The sequence below is a fragment of the Pelobates fuscus genome, chromosome 2 (genome assembly GCF_036172605.1).
Source record: "Pelobates fuscus isolate aPelFus1 chromosome 2, aPelFus1.pri, whole genome shotgun sequence".
Taxonomy (NCBI): domain Eukaryota; kingdom Metazoa; phylum Chordata; class Amphibia; order Anura; family Pelobatidae; genus Pelobates; species Pelobates fuscus.
The window spans coordinates 174,802,056-174,819,110 of NC_086318.1; the positions used below are offsets into that span (position 1 = coordinate 174,802,056).

The window sequence follows — 17,055 nt, forward strand, 5'->3', positions numbered from 1 at the left end:
TTAATCAAAATTTATAAATATAACCAACAAACCAGCATTTCACTACAATCAACATTTACAAATCTAACCAACATACCAGCATTTCACTATATATATTGGTAATTTTATTTTAAGAGAAAAAACATAGCATGATGCTTTTCTAGATCCATTAAAACAGGTCTAATTACTTTATTAGACCAGGCAAAATGCACGAGAACAAGATCACAAAATTTTTTTCTTTATTATGTAATGCCATGTTTTGATAATGGCAATTTCCTAAGGAGAATCAATCACTACAAAAGTATAATCAAAATTGATTTGAATTAATTATTGACTTTAGTCTTAATTGTTCTAATGAAGTTTTCTTTTACAAATGGGCGAATGATAAAAAACATTCTATTTCTGGATATTGTATTCTTTCATCTAGTTCATCGTATTGTTCCTTTAGCATATTCAATAAATCAATTTGGAGTCTTAGCACAGCTACTGCTGCAAACATTAGTGATGGATTAAAGTAAGAGTTGAAAATGTCTCAAGAGGCTTCATACTTGCACTAGTATAGTTAGTTCCGCTGTAAACTAGCGCCACGTGGTTGTGATTAAATCAGTATATCTAGAAAAAACATTTTATAAGACTTTAGGCAAATTTTCTGCCCTTAAATACTTTAAGCTATAGAGACAATTAATTCATTATTTTGCCTTACAACAAATTAAGAATTTGTTTTACTTGTACCATGTTCAATTGCAATAACAATTATTATACTTAATAAAATTAGTCAAATCCTGTTTTACTATAATTATTTTTCTTTTGAAATCAAAGTGGACTGTTTTATTTTGTTCACAAGTAGATCTACTAACAAATCACGACTACTATAAAACAGGAGAATGTCAGTAATATCTTTATTTATATCTGTGTAAAATCAATGTAAATGAAACCACTGCTAAGCACAAAATATGTCCTTTGTCATCATTCCAACTGTGAAGATGGTATGTCGGCATATGCATGTCATTGTATTGTGTTGTCATCTGTGATGACAATTACAAAGACATACATGGGTTTTCACTAAAGTATGAATTGTTGAGAAATAAAAGTAAATTCAGAGTGAAATTCAAAATTAAGGCCATTCTGGTGTTTTTTAATGTTTAGTTTAGTAATTAAGCATTATAGACTGTTACTGATCTATAAAAGGTGTATATTTCTAGCACACCTTTGAATAGTGACTGGTGAAAACTCAACTCTAAGAATGACTTAGACAGATAACCATACACTGTTGAAAATGCTCAATAAATGTCTAAAGTGATGATTTGAGAAAAAAATAAAACAGATCTCAATGGGCAAACACATTTATGCTTTTCACACTGAGAGAGAGATTGAATTATGTATGTAAGGACACACTGTCTCAAAATTGAGAGGAGTTAATGAGACCAGAGGAGACCGAAACATGTAAACGGGTGCTACTAGTTCATTTAGGTTTTGATTCACAAAATTAAGCTTGTTTTCAGTGTTTATATAGGGAGTTCTCTAGAAACAGTTTTCGTAAGAAGATTTCACTGAAATACTAAGAGATGTTAAAACTGTAAGAGAAGTAGAGCAGTGTATTATGACTCCACAATGAGGGCACAGTAAAATAGACTTGCATGATAGTGAGCAGGCACACCTACATATGACTCTGCATATCAAAGTTAAGATGAGTGCTGAAGTTCTGGTATTCTTTAGCAATTCAACATTGAGAAAAGCTCTGTTACATCTTCTGTTTCCATTAGAGTTGGCTAACCAACATCATTTGGATATACAGAACACGTTCTGTTAAGACTTCATAGTGTCAATCTTTGGTAAATATTGCCAGATCTACAATTCCAATGAAAATAATAACCAGCCAGACACACATCTTCTAATCAAAGATGTTTTCTAGAATTTGATAAAGACATTCAGGATTATTCACTAAAGTGAGAATTCAAGTGAATTTCAAATTTAAGGTTACACTAGCTGAGCTAGAAACATGTGTGCGTGTGTGTGTGTGTATTTATACATACGGTATATATATATATATATATATATATATATATATATATACACACAAAGGCACATGATATGATAACAATACATAATGTATTTTTCCATATGTAAGACGCCCCCATGTATTAGACGACCCCTATTTTTGACTGATCAGGATTCCCCACTGGATTCCCCACTGGTCCCGGTCCCCCTCACACTCCGCTAGGCCGCTCCCCAAGATTCGACCACATCCAGACACTGGTTCCCTGGACTGCCATCCTGCTGTTGGTGGCAATGATGCCCTCTGCCAGCAGTACCCTACTGGGATGTCCGGGCAAAGCCTCACCCTGCGGAGTCTATCTGTAGACTGGAGCCGTGAGGTCTTGCATGGTCCAGAGTGATGTGAGGAAGATCTCCCAAAACCGCACACACAATTGATCAAATTAACAGATAAGTGCCTCCTCTGCTTCAAGTATGTCAGCAGGTCACAGAGGGGTACAACACGGCCTATGGCCACAGGAACTTGGCAGTAGTGAACTCAACAGTCAGCTGAGTGTTCTGTCAGCAAGTAGCCAAGTTTTTTGCCCAAATTGTGCCGAGTAAGTACTGTAAGTATTGGCTTAATAATTTGATTTTTGAGGGAGCTCCAGCCACATGTGACTAGCTTGGTTGCTGTCAGGCCCTATGCACAAGTGTTTTTTTCTTACCCCTGCATTGACATTCCGTTTATAAGTCGACCCCCAATTTTAGACTAAAAATATTTAGAAAAAAAACATAGTCTTATACACGGAAAAATACAGTATCTATAAAATATGTTGACATAGAGAAACATATTAGCTATTTTTCTACATAAATTATAGATATTTCTTAACCAACAAGTGATGTCTGGAAACATTTATTTTTAATATAATGGTATCTCAAACAAAAAGATATGTCAAGAAATAAATAAAAAATGAAGTATTTATTAATCTTACTTTGTACAATAGCACACAGTGGGAATAAGGCAAACATTGCAAAAATGTTATAAAAATGCTTTTAGACGCAGTAGAATTAATGTTATTAACTGGCACTATTTCTTCCTGTAAAAATTAAACAGTTAATTAGCTTTACACTAACATGAGCACTTCAAAAGCCCATTAATTTACTACCTAGTTTACGTCTCCTGATAGCATTCAAAAGTTTAATTATCCCGGTGGAAGAGGAAACTGCGTAAAAGTTTAATAAAAGAATACTAATAGGACCAGTTGCAAAATTACACACATATTTCATTTCGAAGTGCCATCCATAATATGATTTGAATTAATCAATGTATTAGCAACATTTTTGAATGCATATGTCTAGTAAGTAGTTTATTTTGCTTTTAAATCTTATCTCCATTCATTAGTTTTGAACAATTTTCTTACTGTGTTTTACGGCACTTTAAATTAAGTTATCTTCAATGAAATATATATGTTGAAGGTGCATAGTTTAGAATTGTGTATTTTGGTATTATGAGGTTTGAGATTTTAAAACCTCAGCTCACTTCAGACTGACTCTGACCAATGGGATACGGATATTACAGAATGATTTTTAGTTTTTGGATCAATACTTCCACTAGCCAGGTCACATCACTTAAGATTACCTACTTTAAAATCCTTGATTGAACATTCTAACCACCCAAACTATTACAGCTTAATATTGTGGTTTTGGTGTATAGATGCTGTCCATTTGCTCTAGCAATTGAAAACACTCCCTTTTCTGAAAATAATTGCATATGCCTGAAAACTATGAAGCACCTCCTCCTTAAATCTTGAAAAATGGAAGGTCTTTACATTACGTGTCATCATCATTTCTATTTATACTGCTTTCCTTGGTAAACTCATTAGCTCTTTTGGCTCCAATATCATTTCTATGCAGATGACACTCAAATCTACCTGTCCTCTCCTGATCTCTCCCCGTCCCTCTGGACTGGTGTCTCTGACTACCTCTCTGCTATTTCTAGCTGGATGGCTGCCCACTTCCTTAAACTCAACTTGACCAAAACTGAAATTCTGGTCTTTCCTCGCTCAAGTATTGCTACTCCTGTGTCTGTCTCCCTCCGAGTCAACGGTGCCACCATCAGCTCCACCATGCAGGCTTGCTGCCTAGGTGTTCTCTTTGACTACGACCTCTCCTTCACGCCTCTTGTTCAGTCTATCGCCAAATCCTGTCATTCCCATCTCAAAAACATTGCGTGCATCCGACCCGACTAAAGTGCTGGTCCATTCCACTGTTCTTTCTCACCTTGACTATGGTAATCTGCTTCTCAGTGGTCTTACGTGCTCCCAACTTGCGCCGTTACAGTCCATAATGAATGCCGTGGCGAGGCTCATCTTCCTGTCTGCCCGCACCTCCCACGCCTTACCCTTCTGTCAGTCCATACATTGGCTTCCTGTAAGATATAGGGCTCAATTTAAAATTCTGGTTCTTGTTTTCAAATCTCTACATAATGCTGCTTCCACCTATCTATCTTCACTGATACACAAGTATGTCCCGTCTAGGCCCTTATGCTCTATCTTTAGATGCTCTATCTTTAGATACTCACCCAGTATTGTCTATCTTTAGATACTCACCGAGTCTCAAATCCTTCAAAAATATCATTAAAAACCCACTTCTTCATAGAAAAATAGAAGCATAGAAACATAGAATGTGACGGCAAATAAGAACCATACGGCCCATCTAGTCTGCCCAGTTTTCTAAATACTTTCATTAGTCCCTGGCCTTATCTTATAGTTAGGATAGCCTTATGCCTATCCCACGCATGCTTAAACTTCTTTACTGTGTTAACCTCTACCACTTCAGCTGGAAGGCTATCCCATGCATCCACTACCCTCTCAGTAAAGGAATACTTCCTGATATTATTTTTAAACCTTTGCCCCTCTAATTTAAGACTATGTCCTCTTGTTGTGGTAGTTTTTCTTCTTTTAAATATAGTCTCCTCCTTTACTGTGTTGATTCCCTTTATGTATTTAAATGTTTCTATCATATCCCCCCGTCTCGTCTTTCCTCCAAGCTATACATGTTAAGATATTTTAACCTTTCCTGGTAAGTTTTATCCTGCAATCCATGAACCAGTTTAGTAGCCCTTCTCTGAACTCTCTCTAAAGTATCAATACCCTTCTGGAGATACGATCTCCAGTACTGTGTACAATACTCCAAGTGAGGTCTCACCAGTGTTCTGTACAATGGCATGAGCATTTCCCTCTTTCTACTGCTAATACCTCTCCCTATACAACCAAGCATTCTGCTAGAATTTCCTGCTGATCTGTTACATTGTCTGCCTACCTTTAATTCATCAGAAATAATCACCCCTAAATCCCTTTCCTCAGATGTTGAGGTTAGGACTCTGTCAAATATTCTGTACTCTGCCCTTGGGTTTTTACGTCCAAGATCCATTATCTTGAACTTATCCACATTAAATGTCAGTTGCCACAACTCTGACCATTTTTCTAGTTTACCTAAATCATTTGCCATTTGGCTTATCCCTCCTGGAACATCAACCCTGTTACATATCTTAGTATCATCCGCAAAAATACACACCTTACCATCAAGACCTTCTGCAATATCACTAATAAAAATCTAAAAGAGAATGGGTCCAAGTACAGATCCCTGAGGTACCCCACTGGTGACAAGCCCAAGCTTCGAATATACTCCATTGACTACAACCCTCTGTTGCCTGTCACACAGCCACTGCCTTACCCATTCAACAATATTGGAATCCAAACTTAAAGATTCAGTTTATTTATAAGCCTTCTATGTGCAATAGTTTCAAAAGCCTTACTGAAATCTAGGTAAGCAATGTCTACTGCACCACCCTGATCTATCATTTTAGTTACCCAATCAAAATAAATCAATAAGATTAGTTTGGCATGATCTCCCTTAAGTAAACCCATGTTGTCTCTGATCTTGAAAACCATGTGTTTTAGATGTTCAACAATCCTATCCTTTAACATGGTTTCCATCACTTTCCCCACTACTGAAGTAAGGCTTACTGGCCTATAGTTGCCCGACTCCTCCCTATTACCTTTCTTGTGAATGGGCACAACATTTGCTAACTTCCAATCTTCTGGGACTACTCCTGTTAACAATGATTGGTTAAAAAAATCTGTTAATGGTTTTGCTAGTACACCACTAAACACTTTTAATAGCTTTGGGTGTATCCCATCAGGTCCCATTGACTTATTTGTCTTTACTTTTGACAGTTGAAATAGAACCTCTTCCTCTGTAAACTCACATGTAACAAATGACTTATTTATCCTTTTTCTTAACTGAGGTCCCTTTCCTTCATTTTCATCTCTAAATACCGAACAAAAATATTAATTGAGGCAGTCAGCTAGACCTTTATCCTCATCTACATACCTTCCTTCTTTTGTTTTTAGTCTAACTAATCCTTGCTTTACTTTTCTTTTCTCATTTATGTATCTAAAAAAAGTTTTGTCCCCTTTTTTACTGACTGTGCTATTTTCTCTTCTCTCTTGTGATTTGGAAGCTCTTATAACTTGCTTAGCCTCTTTCTGCCTAATCTTATAGGCCATTCTGTCTTCCTCACTCTGTTTTTTTTTATAATTACTAAATGCTAACTTTTTTACTATTACTATTTTGGCCACATCTGCGGAGTACCACAGTGGTTTTTTGAATTTTTTGCTTTTGCTGACAAGCCTAATGCAATTTTCTGTTGCCTTCCATAGTGCAACTTTTAAATAATCCCATTTCTCTTGGACTCCATTTAAATTGCTCCAGTCTGATAATGACTCCTTTACACATATTCTAATTTTAGAAAAGTCTGTTTTTCTAAAGTCTAAAACTTTTGTTTTTGTGTGGTGTGACTCAGTCACTGTTCTTATATTAAACCACACTGACTGATGATCACTGGATCCTAAACTTTCACCTACAGTAATATCTGATACCAAATCTCCATTTGTTAACACTAAATCTAGTATGACCTCTTTACGAGTTGGCTCCTCAACGACTCATTTTAGAGACAATCCCAGTAGGGAGTTTAGAATATGTGTGCTCCTGGCACAAGTAGCTATTTTTGTTTTCCAATTCGCACCAGGAAGATTAAAGTCACCCATGATGATAACTTCCCCCTTCATTGTCATTTTAGCTATTTCTTCAACTAGTAGATTATCTAACTCTTCAATTTGTCCTGGGGGCCTATAAATCACATACAGGGCCACCCCTCCCCCTTTCTTGCCTTCCCTGTCTTTTCTATATAAAGAGTACCCTGGTATTGCTATGTCCCAGTCATTTTTCTCATTATACCACGTCTCAGTAACAGCGACTAAATCTACATTATCAGTTGCCATTATTGCCACAAGTTCATGGATCTTATTCCCTAAACTGCGAGCATTTGTAGACATGACTCTGAGCTTATCATTTTTTAACACACTTGCTACAGGCACCTTCTTTCCTTGTTTTGGGGGACAATTGGATTGATGTTTTATCACCCTTTTGCACCCCCCCTCCTAGTTTAAATACATCCCAGCAAAACCTCTGAACTGCTCACTGAGAACATTTGTTCCCTTTTGAGAAAGATGCAAACCATCTTTTTTGTACAGTTTATTTCCATTCCAAACAGAGCTACCATGAGAAATAAAGCCAAATCCTTTCTCCCGACACCATTCACCAAGCCACAAGTTAAAGTCCCTAATACGCATCCGCCTGTCATTCTGAGTGTTATGCACAGGCAGAACTTCAGAGAATGACAGTGTGGAAGCAACCTGCCGTATATCATTGGCAAAAACACTAAAAACTTCCTTAACCTCTGAAACCTCATTGCAAGCCAAGTCATTTGTCCCTAAATGGACAAGTGCATCTAATTCCCCTTCCTGCTTTGCTTGCTTAACAATATTACAGATACATCTCCTGTCTCTGTGAGCAGTAGCTCCGGGAAGACACCTCACAAGACCACCATTGTCCATCTCCACACCTCTTATGATGGAATCCCCCAACAACAACTGCTTTCTATTAGGCCTCACCATAGTCTTCAAGCCTCTCTGCACAACACCACTAGCCTCAGTGCCTCTCTGCACAACACCACTAGCCTCAGTGCCTCTCTGCACAACACCACTAGCCTCAGTGCCTCTCTCCACAACACCACTAGCCTCAGTGCCTGTCTCCATGACACCATTACACTCTGAAAGTGCAGAAAATGAATTATGTAGAGCAACAGACTGTGCAATATGCCTTTTATCCACAACTCTAAGTTTACCAGATCCTACAGTAATCCATCTGCCATTCCTAGTATTTCTCTGTGGCAGTGGCTTTGCAGCTGTTCCAGCCTGAGTTTGTTTACCAGATAATTTACAAATCTCAGACTTCAAAAATACAATCTCCTGCTGCAAGATAGAAAACTGTCTACAGATTAGACAACAACCAAACCTCCAAAAAGTGGAACGTGAAACAAATGCATAGCAACTATTACACTGAACTAAGTCTGCCATTCCAATGAGGTAAATTATTTAAATTAAACAAATCTTAACTTTTTATTTATCCTCCTGAATACCTCGGATTACCTCCAGGTTCTCTCCAGAATATCTCCAACCACACACACTTAGAAGCAACACTTAGATGAAGCAACCAAGCTATATTAGCCAAGCTAATGACAACAAACCTTATATACTCCTAAAATCACCACCCACTAGGAATGTTTAACACCTGTGTAGGTTTCTGCTTATTTCCAAACAATAGCTAATTTAAACAGCAATCAATAGCAAGTAGCTAACTAATCAAATCAAATGCCTTATAATTACCAACAGGAAATCAAACCTTGTGCAATCAGTAACCTTTTCCTACAGATGAATCTTACCTGTAACAGTAAAAAAGAAAACTCTTAGCATAAAAAATTAAGGACAGTTGAAACTTATGTAAAACTCTCCAGAATATCTCCAACCACACACACTTAGAAGCAACACTTAGATGAAGCAACCAAGCTATATTAGCCAAGCTAATGACAACAACCCTTATATACTCCTAAAATCACCACCCACTAGGAATGTTTAACACCTGGGTAGGCCTCTGCTTATTTGCAAACAATAGCTAATTTAAACAGCAATCAATAGCTAGTAGATAACTAATCAAATCAAATGCCTTATAATTACAAACAGGAAATCAAACCTTGTGCAATCAGTAAACTTTTCCTACAGATGAATCTTACCTGTAACAGTAAAAAAGAATACTCTTAGCATAACTCTTAGACAGTTGAAGCTTCTGTAAAACTCTCCAGAATATCTCCAACCACACACACTTAGAAGCAACACTTGTGTATCAATTAAAATGTTAATAGCTTTCAACTGATTCCTCTCTTGCAACTGTCATTAATCTAATACTATCCTTACCTTTTGTGTCACTTTACCCCACTCCCTCTAGCATGTAAGCTCATTGAGCAGGGCCCTCGACCCCTCTGTTCCTGTGTGTCCAACTTGTATGGTTACAACTACATATCTGTTCGTCCACCCACTGTAAAGCAATGCAGAATTTGTTGCACTATATAAATAATAACATAATAATAATCATATCCACCAGGATTTTCTAAATCTCAGATAAGGACTACGAACATCCTATTTGGAGAGTTATCTAAATTATATACTGGTGCTCCAGGCCCAAGGGATGGCAAGTCGAGCATGATGACATGGACCTTTGTTAATGTTTCTCACAGAGAGGTATTGAATCTAATACTTCTCTATGAGAAGCATCCAATTGCCAGAGTATGGCAATTGCATTTGCTATATGTTCCCATGCTTCTCTATTAGAAGTACTAGATTGAATCAAGATCATCAAGGATGATGATCCCACAGAAGGTGGAGCAGCTACAGAGAGAAAACTGTCCCTGCTTTTGTTTACAGGTAAAAATATTTATTAATTTATTTTTCAGTTGGAAAGGGGGTTAGTAATCCAGTACAATAAAGATACACACTAAAGTAAATAATAAATACATATATTTATTTTTAACTTTATAATGTTCCTCTAATATTTTGGGTAAAAAACTTTAATATATAACTTTAGTTGGGAGCAATCTGCAGTGGAGGGATAGTTGAAAAATACTTTTTTCAGCTAGGTTTGACTAAATTACATTTATGGATTTGCTTTATCAAGAAAGAGAGACACTGTACTGTATTTTGTTGACTTTGTCTGCCCTCTTATGTATTGTTGTTGCTATTTCTTCAGAATTATCTTCTTTGTATCTGATGGTTATATTCATAAAAGTTACTGTTAATAATTCTAATGTATGTGTATGTGAATATATAAATCATTTTAAATAATCCAAATTTATCATGAGTTAATAATTTTCCAAGTGCATATTAGGATTCTTATGTTTGTATTCATTTATATGATGAGAAGCAAGAAGGCAATGTCAGATATCAAATAATCAATCAGTGTTTTCAATATGTTCTATTTTTAGAGCACCTCTGCTTATATCAGTAGATAGATCTTGAGATCACAGGACAAGTAAAAAAGCATAGTACCCTAACATGAACAATACAAGATTCAGGAATGCATATTGCTGAATCTTGGGGAGTTTCTTCATTATGTCCCTCATCAAGCATAATCCCTCATAATTGTTGAGTCTTTATTATGCTTCATACAATAGTCTCCACATGAGAACACTGTTCAAGGATTAGGAATACCATTAAAATGGTAACATTGTTTTAACACATCAGTTTGGCATCACAAATGTTTATGAATGACTAAGACTGGTTGTGTCAGAAAGATCTAGATTGCGACCCTAAATAAACCTGAATGTGCTTAATTCATGATGTATGCAAGTCCATACTGTAACGAACCCTGACATGGTAGCTAGGGGTTCGTCAGTTTTTACCCGAACGGCTGAGAGCAAGAGTGATTATAGCTCATCATTATTTTCTCCGTTTGTCTAATAATCTAAAGTAAGTGAAGCGCTCAGGCTGGAAATTCTCCAAAGTAGTAATAGGTTACCAGCCGAAACATGATGAAGGGTACAACAGGAATACTGTTTTATTGATGCCACACTGGCTTTTATGGAGGTCCTCCTGCAAGAGGACCTCCCACAGTACACAAACATGACAACCAATCACAGTGCTTGATTAAAGTTAAATACTCCCTCTCTCCGCCTGTGAGATAATGGGATAAGCTATGGGATAATCCCATTATCTCCAGGTAAAGGGAACACATTTTCCCAAAACATAGATCACCCCTTTAGGGACATGATATCCCCACAAATAGCATATCCCATGATTGCCCCGATCTCGGTGACAAACATATTCAAATTTCACCCAAATCGGTTCAGGGTTTTTTGAAAAGTGTGGAAGTCTTCGTTCACCGACCGCACACGAGGCTGCTGCCCAAAATAATTCCATGAATTCAGTGTGTGTGGTCAGTCAATTTAAAAAAAGTCCTAAAAATAAAACCATGAACGGAGCCTCCTGGTTCATAGGAGCAATTGTTCCCCTTGTTCGTGGGAACAAAACTACAGAGCGGCGCCCTCCTGGCTGTTCGGCAACAAAAGGAAGCAGGCGTTCGTATGGCTTCAGCGGTGTTCAGGAAGTCCAGTGTCCGATTTTAGTTCCAGACACTCGACAACCAGGTCCCGCTGCCTCCTTTAGTGCAAACAAGATGGCTGCCGTTTTCTCTGCCACGTGGCATTCGACTATACGAATGGCGGCCACACAGAGATAGCGCTCAATTGACGGTTCCCTTTGTAGATAACGAGCCAGGAGGGTGGTCGGTGTTCGGTAGTTTAATCTACCGATCCAGTAAAACTGAAAATAGACGAATGGCCATAAAAAACCTTGAAAACAAAATAGGTTTTCTCACACATACATCTGAATTTATTCAAATGATTGTAGTTTGTTTATATTTGTACAGATTTATCTACATACGACCATAACATATCTAATAGTTATGATAATATGTATTGTAGTCTAATGTTATCTGTTGTGCATACACATTATTAAAATATTTTAACATATACATTATATTAATTTAAACCTTGTAAACAATTATTGTCCATAACGATATTTGTTTTACACTGAAGAAAATAGTGCGTTTTGGAATATTTTATACTTACTCAAAACTATTCTGGACACACAGTCATGTGTCAACTGTCATGGTGGCATCATTATTTCTACATTTGTTAAATTTAACAAAACTCTAATAATTTAGATGTATTGATACAAAATTTGAAAAGCTTTTTTATGTTTTTTTATACCAATTACCAAATCTCCATATACATTGTTATGAGCCTGAGTATGTTTTCTTTACTGCAAACTCCAAATGTTTTTCTAAGTGAGACCAGAATTCAACTGAGCATACCATGCCCATGGCAAAAGCTTTCAAAAATAAAATAATAATGTTACTATTTTAGCTGGAAGTCAATGAATTGTATGTGTTCTCTAACTAACCGTTTGGATGATTTAAGGTTATAGCAATGCTTGTCACCATAAAGCAGATACATAAATATGCTGCAAACCAAGAGCTATATACTTAAATGATGGCATTTTATATTGTATTTTTGCTGACACATTTTGAAAGTTACATAAAAGAAGAGGTAAAGCTCACCCTTCTAATTTCTCAACCAATCAAACCATGTCAGTACAATGTGCATGATAGATTGACTTTTTAAACCTTTCTTTACTAGTTTCTTGATCATCCAACAGTTAACTTTTCTGGTTCTCTGCAAACAAAAAGGTGTTTTACATTTTTCAAATGTACCTCTTAATTGCTAAATCTGATGTTATTCTTTTAGGAAACACTGAATTATTTAAAATGAAATAAGCGCATTTGAGATTCATTTCCAAATTAGCTTTTTATGGATTAGCAATTAGCAAATGAATTGTAAATTTATAAAGTATGTATGCTTAAATTATGTAATTTGGAGGCTGATTTATATTTTAATAGATAATTCTCCAAATATGTAGATGCATTTGCCAAATATCGCTATCTGATGCAAAATAAATTGAATGCAAGGATTACTTGAAATCTTATTGTTATATATGCATTTGGTTTTGGTATGGCAACATATCATCCATGTAAAAACCTAAAAATAAATAAAAATAATATATGTTTTATATATGTGTATATATATATATATATATATATATATATATATATATACATATACATACATATATATACTGAATATGAAAATATAAATTTCTTTATCCTGCTCCTTCTGTTTTCTCCATAGATTACTTCTCATTCTATAAATTTAATCAACAGAATCAAAACACAAACATGTTTGGTCAACATTCTAGTCGCATGCTTGGTTATAGGTCCATATGATGCTTTGGAAACATGGAGTGTAAAAGGGTCCAAAAAAAAACAAAAAACAGTGCATACTTCATCTGGGCTCACTTCCAGATAGCTGCTAAGCTAAGCAGGCTCACCAGTACCATATAGGAAGGCACAACATATATGGAGCATTCTGAAGGCTATAGTATCCACACTCCCAGTGACACTGTGCTGCAACCTCTCTGACTGTGTTTTGTCACAATTTGCAATAAGCAAATGTAATTTGCACTTATTACAAAATTAAAAAATTACAGGGTATGAAAACATTAAAGTGAGTACACATTTACTCTGCTAACAGAATCCACCCGTATGTGTTTATTGATAATATATAAAGACCGGTAAAGGCAGCTAAAATAATCCATATTTCTAAGAGATAAGATAAGAAGATGAGGTGGTCAGCATATTTGCAATGAACACAGCTCTAGAATGGTCCACTGATGGCCACTGGCATAAAGACATAACCAGGACCACTAGACAACCTAGAAGAAATTTAAGAAATTGCCCTTTTCTAAACTGCACTACATAAGTTCCAACAGGCATACACAAAGGTATTATGTTATTTGGAAAGTACACAAAATGATTTCAACAATTTTAATACATAAAATAAAGCTAATTTTTATGGTTATAACTTTGCAGCTCCAGACATTAAAATCTCCATCAAAGATTCCTTTCAGTAAGTGAGATACTGAAAGCAATTAAAATAAGAGGGAAACATGTAGAGGTAAAAAAAAAATACATAAAAGCTATATTTTTTTCAAAGTTTCACACTCAATATGCTTCAAACATAGGCACTTAGAAACCCTGCTGAGTTAATTTCAGAAATAAACCCCACTCTTTTTCAACAGATCTGCAAGTGAAAGAAGATTGAAAGCTGAATGATTGTAGATTTGTCAAATTAAACATATCTTTCTGGTACATTATGAAATTATTTACCTGGCAGGTATCTGCTTGGTGTTTGCAGATGAAGTGCTTATGTATATTTTATTGCATATTATATTTTGCCAAGCCTTACACACTATAAGCGGTTCAATTGTCTAAGTTCTAAACCAAATCAACACCTAGAATATGAGCTACATGTCCGTTCCACCATAATGTACCTCTTTCATATTAAGTGCACCCACACATATAGAATTTTGTTCGGTAGAAATAGAGCTTTAATTTCACATCAGATATTTAAATATAAAACTTAATTTTATATGCATAAAATCTAAATATTGTTATTTACCAAGTTCTGCATGGCATTTTAACTGTGAATATCATAATACTGTTAGATTTTACTGCCATAAAACACACACATTTGTATGCTGCAATGCAACAATGCCCCCCATGTACAGGTTTCATGGTGGTTTGGAAAGTTACAGGATCATATAAAAAGCTTGCCCATTTCATTTTTTACAAATTGAAATTTGCCAGATTAGTTTGATGGGCCCATGTTGCCTTTGAGACCTTATGGCAGTCAGGGGATGACAATAAATGCTGGCCAAAGTTACTGTTCATATTTGTTTTTTTTAACATGTCCTCACGTCAGGAAGGAGTTAAAGTAGAGTGTCTTTATTCTTTAAAGTAGATGTTGTTTTTCTGACATGCCTGCATTTTTTAGTTATTCAAGTGATCAGTTTGATTAGTTACAAATGTGCTTATTGGTAGGTATTGAATATATTTTTAAATTTCATTAACTGAACATTATATTTAAAAGCCTAATTCTACTTTCCGTTAAAGTGATTTATAGTTTCATATTCCATCTTTTATGTCCTTGGATGCTCTTTAGTATTTAACAGAACATATCAAATTTAGTGATATTAAAAAAATGAATATTAATCAGGATCTCTTTTTAATATACCGTGTTTCCCTGAAAATAAGACTGGGTCTTATATTAATTTTTCTTCCGAATAACGCACTAGGGCTTATTTTCAGGGGATGTCTGATTTTTGGGGAAAAATGGTAGCAAGCATGCGTTAGAAAGCAGGTCTACGTTCAGAGGAATTCGCCTGAACATAGACCAGTTCAATAGCGCATGAAATCCCGCAAATCTATGTTCAGGGAAACTTCCCCGAACATAGGTTAGATTACTCGCGAATAGAATCCCACAAATCTATGTCCGGGGAAAATTCCCCGAACACAGATTAGCAAACAAGTGACTATGCTTATTTTCGCGGTAAGACGTATATTATGTGCATCCACCGAAAATAAACTAGGACTTATTTTTCAGGGAATGTCTTATTTTCGGGGGAAACATACTTTTTTTAGTACTTTTTTTTTTTAAATTCTTTATTTTTGTTGTGCGTGGTATAACAAAAGGCTTGTTCAGCCACAATAGCAGTCCCAAGCAATAATGTAACAAACAGTTGAAACATAACGTGGCATATGAGTATACAGCACATTTTTAGTTTTGTAAGAGAATGTAATAGGTTCCAACGCTTCAACAGTGTACATAGAATTAGACAGGTTAAACAGTGGCATGAGTAGGTGCACATTTTTTTTTTTTAAACAGGCTTATAGTAAAGGCCTCGCTTAGTATGTGTTGCTCGATAACAAAAGTAATAGGTAAGGTCAAAATTATTAAGGCATATACATTGTTTGTTCAAACCGTTTAGTTGTATTAGCTAAGTTAGTAGGCTCGTAATAAAACAAAAAATAATGTATAAGCTTTTGCTGACTAGTCTCGCTTATCTATCTGGGTGTTTAGATTGAGTCTGCAGTTCGCTGTCCGACAACAGGCTTGGGGAAAGGAAATGAAGGCAATGACTTGAATCACAGTTAAGATAGGTTAGGTACACGTTTTGCATTACTGAGTCGGCAGACAAAATGGTAGGGTGCACTTGATGCACTCTCATGGCTAACAAGGTACTGGGCTATGAAGTCAGTGGGTTACACACGAGTTGACAAAGCACCTATTGCAAAGCTACAGAAATGAGGCAGACATAGGAAAAAAAAAAAAGAATCAATAGGTGCTAAATAGTAGAAATCAACGAAAACCTTGCTCATCTGCATGAAAGGATCCTTAGTATGGCAGCAGAATGGGCAAGATCAACAAGTGTCCCAATGAGGCTTATAGCCGGTGTGGGACCCAGGTAGCCAGTTTTATGTTAGCTACTCAGCCAACACCAGATCTTGAGGCCCGTAGCTCGGTAGCAGGGATCCGCTCTGTGACCGGATGGGCTGCTGCAGGGTTGTGCCTATGCTGGGCTCTCCACCATCTCCCGGTTTCAGTGGGGGCTTGCATCCCTGATCCTTGGGTTTGAGTGTTCCCAGGTGCCGAATCTCTATGCTGCCTGGAGACAGTAGGGGGCCCAGTCATTAAAGGACCACTCTAGTGCGTTTTCCTGGCACTAGAGTGCCCTGAGGGTGCCCCCACCCTCAGGGACCCACTCCCGCCGGGCTCTGGGGGGAGGAAGGGGTTAAACTTACCTCTTTCTCCAGCGCCGGGTGGGGAGCTTTCCTCCGCCTCTCCTTCTTCCTTGCGACGTCATCGGCTGAATGCGCATGCGCGGCAGGAGCCGCGCTCACATTCAGCCGGTCGCATAGGAAAGCATTTACAATGCTTTCCTATGGACGCTTGCGTGCTCTCACTGTGATTTTCACAGTGAGAAGCACGCAAGCGCCTCTAGCGTCTGTCAATGAGACAGCCACTAGAGGATTTGGAGGCTGGATTAACCCTCAGTATAAACATAGCAGTTTCTCTGAAACTGCTATGTTTATAAAAAAAGGGTTAATCCTAGAGGGACCTGGCACCCAGACCACCTCCTTAATCTTAAGGTCCTTTAAGGGCCGTCGGCGGCAGGCTGGCTTCCG

At 36.8% G+C, this 17,055-nt stretch overlaps 1 protein-coding gene across 6 annotated transcripts in view; it reads left to right on the top strand.

Annotated features, from left to right (window-relative positions):
- Window positions 1-17,055, top strand: part of ADGRB3 (adhesion G protein-coupled receptor B3) — an 880,860-nt gene that overhangs the window by 193,654 nt on the left and 670,151 nt on the right. The window lies entirely within an intron of this gene.